Genomic DNA, 6,818 nt, shown 5'->3' with positions numbered 1-6,818 from the left:
GATTTGAACTAGTGGTGATGTACAACGTGCTGACAAGGCAAAGAGATCTAGTGGCGACCAGACTCCACGTGCACGCGCACGGTCAGTTCAGTGCTTCATGATATGATCAAGCTGACTGCTGATCAACAAGAAAAGCAGAGAGACTAATCATTGGTCTCTGCAAAGTTGTAAGCTAATACTCCCTCCGTTCAGTGCTTCCTCTATTCCAGTGTTTCAACTTTGACCATAAATTTAACCAACGAGATCGACTACGGCGGGAGCAAAAGTTATATCAGTGAATTCGTATTCAAAAAAGTTTTCAATTATATAATTTTTTCTCCCGTCACAGTCGGTCTCGTTGGTTAATTTATGATCAAAGTTGGACCTTAGAAAGCGCGGACGCACTATATTCTGGAATGGAGGGTGTTGGGGATATAACTACTGGAGTCACCCGCCCAGAAGGGGACGGGTTATGTCATGACGATCATCACATGAAGCCCAATATCAAGCTTGAGGATGGCGGTTCAGTAATGGGCCTAAGGCCTAGAGGTGGCTTAAGGCCCGTAGTGATAAACCGCCGTTAAGGCATGACTTGTAGTGTAAGGCAAGAATAGTTAAGAGTCCAGGTCGGACACTGTTTATAAGCCGACCGGGACTCTGAGAGCCGCTGGGCGTTAACCTCTATATAAAGGGACGACCCAGCGGCGGTTCAGGACAAGTAACATCAGATCGATAGCCAGGCATAGCGGTTAAGCTCCCTGGTCATCGAAACCCTAAGTAATTCCACCTCAACTGGAGTAGGCTTTTACCTTCACCGTAAGGGGCTGAACCAGTATAATCCTCGTGTCCTTTGTCCCGTTTAACCCCTTTAAGCTTCCTAGTTGCGATGGCTCCACGACTAAGTCCTTGCACGAGGACATCTGCCGTGACAATTCCACGACAGTTGGCGCCCACCGTGGGGCTAGCGCACGGTAGAGTTGAGTTCTTGAAGGGCAGCTTCGAAGGGCTCAAGGGATACGCTGTGGGCCGGATGACCAAGAGTCGTCGCGGCAAGCTCTACATCGACGACGCAGGCTGGGGCCCCGATGCCGGCTCAATCGAGTAAGGGTACCGGGTCCCCTTCGGCGGAATCCATGTTTTCATTGGCAAGATTGGCGAGCCGGGCCCTGAGCCGGACATCTGCACCGACCTCGTCGAGACGGCTCAGCGTGCGAGACCCGCCCGGACTCTGCCTGCTTTGAAGCGTGCTTTCGTGGGATGCGTGCATGGAGGACTCTCTGAAGGATCTGGATCTGGCGATGAGACGGCCACCCGCTCTGACGGCGAGTCGTCCACAGGTGAGACCGACTCGTTATATCAACTTCAAGATGGCAGGCTCAGGGGTTGTTCCGATGGCGACAGTATTCCGGACCCCTTTGAGCCACCGAGCCGGGTTGGAATCTTCATGGCCGGCACACAACCTGTTCAAGACCCCGCCGCTGGGGCAAGAGGCCCTGTGCACTCGCCGGCTTAGGTGCTAATGGATCTCATAGATAAGATGACGGCCCTGTTAACCGCCACGGTCGTCCCGGCGGATCAAGCTCAACATGATGCAGAAGTGGCACAACTAAAATTGGGCATAGCGCAGGCCAAGGAAGACCTGGCAGCAGAAGGAGTTAGGATGTCTGCAGAACGGGCGGCCCTGGACGCCCAGACTCAGTTTATTCATGCGCAGTCTTTCCGGCTCACGATGGATCAGAACGCATCCAATGAGGTCATGAGAAGGAGGTGTCAGAAGGCCCAATCTCGGCTCCCTCCGGTTTATGATCCTCGCAACCTCTTCAACACACCCGGTGTAGGGCCTAGTAACCCGCCAGAGATAAATCAGATCACGGCACCCGGGGTGGGAACGCTGGTTCAGCCACCAGTGATGGGGCCTACCCGTGTGAATACTGCACCGCCTCCATATGTGCCAACACAACCGGGTCATTATTCTAACCCGTTGGAAAACATGATCGCTGCAGCAGCGCGACTGGTGGCTCTTCCGATAGAGGGTGACTCCCCAACGGCGGTCGAAACCCGCAGGGTCAGAGAACTTCTTCAGACGGCTTTGGCACAGCAGGAGGCATATTCATATAGCCGGGACAGGATTCATTCAACCCCTCGACAGGCAATTCGTCAAAACCGGAGTCCGAGTTATAGCAGACACATGGCGTCGGCGGCCGGCTCAAGCAACGTCCGGCGCCATGACTTTCCTAGGGGGCATGGCCCGGCGCATAATGGAGCCTTTAATGCGGTAGATCAAGACAGAGCGCGTCAGGAAGCTGAGCAGGCGGCTCAGATGACGGCTTACCAGCCTTTTCCGGTTTACCCGACGGCTTCTATTGAGGCAGGCATGGCTAATAGAGCCGGAGGTGTCCCTTGCCTGGTGCCGGCTCTCCGTAACGAACGTCTGCCCAAAGATTTCAAAGGACCTAGGAAGGTACCTAATTACACGGCTGATTTACAGCCCAGAGCATGGATTGAGAGCTACGAGATGGCTATGGAGTTGCTGGAGGTCAGCGAAGCGGCAATGGCCAAATACTTCACCATGATGTTGGATGGGACTGCCCGCACTTGGTTGAAGGGACTGCCGCCCAATTCCATCGGGTCATGGGCAGAGCTAAAAGCCCGGTTCATCCAAAACTTCAAAGATACATGTAGGCAATCTATGTCAATTGTGGATTTGACTAACTGCAAACAGCAAGAAGGCGAGTCTACAACCCATTGGGTACGCCGCATCAAAGAGATAATACATTCGTCTCATAAGATGGATGCCGGCTCTGCGGTCTTGATGTTGGAGCAAAATTGTCGTTTTGCGCCCTTGAAGATGAAGCTTGGGCGGCTCAAGTGCGATTGCAATGATATGGGTACGCTGATGGCGGCTCTGGTCAAGTACGCCGACTCTGATAGTACCAAGGATCCCGCGTCTGATGAGGAAAAGACAGGAAAGGAAAGAAGAATGGCAACGGCAAGGGCCCTCAGCATAACCCGGTGAACCAGGGAGGTAATAAACGTAACGCTGATGGCAGTAGGGAGTTTGTGGCCAACACCCATGCGCAAGGTAACAACCACCGACGTAAGGGGAGACCACCTCCCCGATCTGCCGGATCAGGCCCGACGCTTGAGCAATTGTTGAATGAGCCCTGTCCAAGGCACGGTTATAGGGAGAAGCCAGCCACTCATCTATGGAAAGACTGCGCAGTCATGAAAGCTTTCAAAAATTCCAACACTTTCAATGGCAACAATGGGCAGGGCGGCGGCTCAGGCGGCGGCGGCTTTCATGGCCCGGGCGGCGGTTCAAATTCCAATTTTCAGAATTTTCAAGGTAACCAAGGTGGTTTTAACCAGCAATCTGGCTAGGGTAATCAACAGCAGCAGCAGGGGGATACCAGACCAATCCAAAGCAGCTCAATAGCGGACAGTATCATGTGTTTACTACCAGTTTGTGTAAGCGAGACCAGAAGCTTCATAAGAGGGCTCTGAACGCTGTTGAGCCAGCGGTTCCACGTTATCTACGATGGTCTGAGCAGCCTGTTGTATGGAGTAGGGAAGATCACCCACCCCGGGTTGATAATCCGGGTCACCTGGCCTTGGTGGTGGCTCCTCAGGTTGGTGGGTATAAATTCACTAAAGTACTCATGGACGGAGGCAGTAGCATCAACATCCTCTATTATGAGACCTTCCGTCGTATGGGATTAACAGATAAAAATCTCAGCCAGTCCAGTACGGTTTTCCATGGCGTGGTGCCTGGTAAGTCGGCGTATCCAGTTGGTAAGATCGAGCTGGAAGTAGCCTTCGGGGATGAGTACAACTCCAGGGCGGAAAAGTTGACCTTTGAGGTGGTCAAGATCAGAAGCCCGTACCATGCTTTATTTGGGCGGCCGGCTTACGCCAAGTTTATGGCACGGCCGTGTTATGTGTATTTGCAGCTCAAGATTCCGGGTCACAATGGGACCATTACGGTTCATGGCAGCCGAAAGATAGCTTTGGAGTGTGAGGAAGGTGACGCTGCTTACGCTGAATCTGTTTGTGCAACAGAGGAGTCGAAGTTTTACAAGGATAATGTTGACCCGGCAGATATGACGTGTTTGAAGAAGCCAACCACGGAGCATGAGTCGATAATGAAATTTAAGTCGGCCGATGAGACTAAGCTTGTTGACTTTGTTCCAAGTGACTCGTCTAAGCAGTTCAGCATCAGCGCCAATCTGGCGTATGTGTGTTTTTGGTGTTCCTGCAGGCAAGCTCTTGGGTTTTTTGGTTTCTCACAGAGGCATTGAAGCTAACCCGGAGAAGATCAAGGCAATCACCTCTCTGGCTAAGCCGGCGTGCATAAATGACGTCCAGCGTCTGGCGGGTCGCATCGCTGCTTTGAGTCGATTTATAAGCTGTTTAGGCGAAAAGGCCATACCACTGTATCAGATGATGAAGAAAACAGATGACTTTGTATGGAGTGATGCTGCTAATGCTGCTTTTGAGAATTTGAAAAGACAGTTAGCTGGGCCGCCAGTCCTTGCTGCTCCTGTCGATAAGGAGCCCTTATTGTTGTATGTAGCCGCTAACACACGAGCCGTCAGTGTGGCCGTCGTGGTGGAGCGCAAGGAGGCGGGTAAGGAACATCCGGTTCAGCGGCCGGTTTACTACGTCAGCGAAGTACTCATTGAGTCCAAGCAACGGTATCCACATTGGCAGAAGCTTGTTTATGGGGTGTTCATGGCAAGCCAGAAGCTTAAGCATTATTTTCAGGGCCACCCCATCATTGTGGTTAGTTCTGCTCCTCTAGGAGATATCATCCAAAACAGAGAAGCCACCGGAAGAGTTGCTAAGTGGGCCATTGAACTTGGGCCTCATGATTTAAAGTATGTGCCACGCACTGCTATCAAATCTCAAGCATTGGTAGACTTCATCAATGACTGGACAGAACTGCAGATGCCTGAGGAGAGACCAGATAACACATACTGGACTATTCACTTCGACGGGTCCAGGCAGTTGGAGGACTTGGGGGCTGGAGTTGTTTTAGCTTCCCCTCGAGGTGACAAATTTCGTTATGTGCTACGGTTGATGTTTCCCTGTACTAACAATGCAGCTGAGTATGAGGCTTTGCTCCATGGTCTTCGGATGACTAAGGAGATGAGCTTAAGCCGGGTGAGATGCTTTGGCGACTCAGATTTGGTGGCTCAACAGGTATCAGGCAAGTGGGATTCCTAGGACCCCTTCATGGCGGCTTATCGCCGTGAAGTTGATGCCATCGCCGGGCATTTTCAGGGTTATTAAGTGGAGCACATTGACCGCAGAAAGAACAAGGCGGCTGATGCCTTAAGACGGCTGGGCTCTCAGCGTAAGCCGGTGCCGCCTAATACTTTCTTGGATATTCTGCATAACCCTTCTGTCAAGTTGCCTACAGAGGAAGACTTGGCTGTTCCTGACCCAGAAGCACAGTTGGTGGCGGCTCTTCACGTTATCCAGATTGGACGGTGCCATACTTGGCTTACATGACCGGGGGAGAATTGCCTGAGGATGAAACTTTGGCCAGACAGATAACCCAGCGGTCTAAGTCAATGATAATTGTCAATGGCGAGCTGCATCATCGCAGTGTCGCTGGGGCTTTTCAGCGTTGTGTTTCCCCCGAGGAGGGTCAAGAAATTTTACGAGAGATTCACGAGGGGGATTGTGGCCATCATGCCGGCTCAAAATCCCTTGTGGCTAAAGCTTTTCGTCATGGTTTTTATTAGCTGACGGCTCATGCTGATGCAGAGGATTTGGTCAGTAAATGTGATGGTTGTCAGAAGTTCTCAAGACGTGCTCACGTGCCGGCTCAAGAGTTGAGGATGATCCCAATCACTTGGCCGTTTGCAGTATGGGGGCTTGATATGGTTGGGCCTTTCAAAAGGTCCAAGGATAAGAAGACCCACCTCTTGGTGGCGGTTGACAAGTTCACAAAGTGGGTTGAGGCAGAACCGGTTAGTAAGTGTGATGCAGCCATGGCGGTTCAGTTCATGAAGAAGGTGATATTTCCCTTCGGTTTTCCACACAGCATTATAACTGACAATGGTACCAATCTGTCTAAAGGTGCCATGGAGGAATTTTGTCAACGAGAGCATATACGGCTTGATGTTTCCTCAGTAGCTCACCCCCAATCCAATGGTCAAGCTGAGAGAGCCAATCAGGAAATCTTGAAAGGCATCAAGCCCCGGCTTTTGGTCCCTTTGCAACGGACGACGGGTTGTTGGGTGGAGGAGTTAGCCTCTGTGTTATGGAGCATCAATACTACTCCTAATAGGTCTGCGGGTTACACGCCTTTCTTTATGGTTTACGGAGCCGAGGCGGTTCTCCCTAGCGACATCCGTCATGATTCGCCTCGAGTGGCGGCTTATATCGAGGCGGACAATGAACAAGCACGTCAAGATGCTCTTGACTTGTTGGACGAACAACGCGACGTAGCAGCAGCTCGCTCGGCGATTTACCAACAAGACCTGCGCCGCTATCACAGCCGCCAGGTTAAGTCCAGGACTTTTCAGGAAGGTGACTTGGTGCTCCGGCTCATCCAGAATCAAACAGATGCACACAAGCTATCCCCACCTTGGGAAGGGCCCTTTGTGGTCAGCAAGAACTTGCACAACGGTTCATACTACCTCATTGATGTTCGAGAGTACAGAGATTCACGTAAGTCGGAGGAGGAGACCCGTCGGCCGTGGAATATTGCTCATCTTCGGCCTTATTACACTTGAGCCACCGGCTCTCATAATGTACATATTTCTATAGCCGTGTATATATTATGATAAATAATAAAGCAGGACCTCTGTCCTTTTTTCCCCTCCAAA

This window comes from Triticum aestivum, chromosome 1D, assembly GCF_018294505.1.
Source record: "Triticum aestivum cultivar Chinese Spring chromosome 1D, IWGSC CS RefSeq v2.1, whole genome shotgun sequence".
In the NCBI taxonomy this organism is placed as follows: Eukaryota; Viridiplantae; Streptophyta; class Magnoliopsida; order Poales; family Poaceae; genus Triticum; species Triticum aestivum.
The sequence above is the reverse complement of the archived record's forward strand: the minus strand, read 5'-3'. Positions refer to the sequence as shown.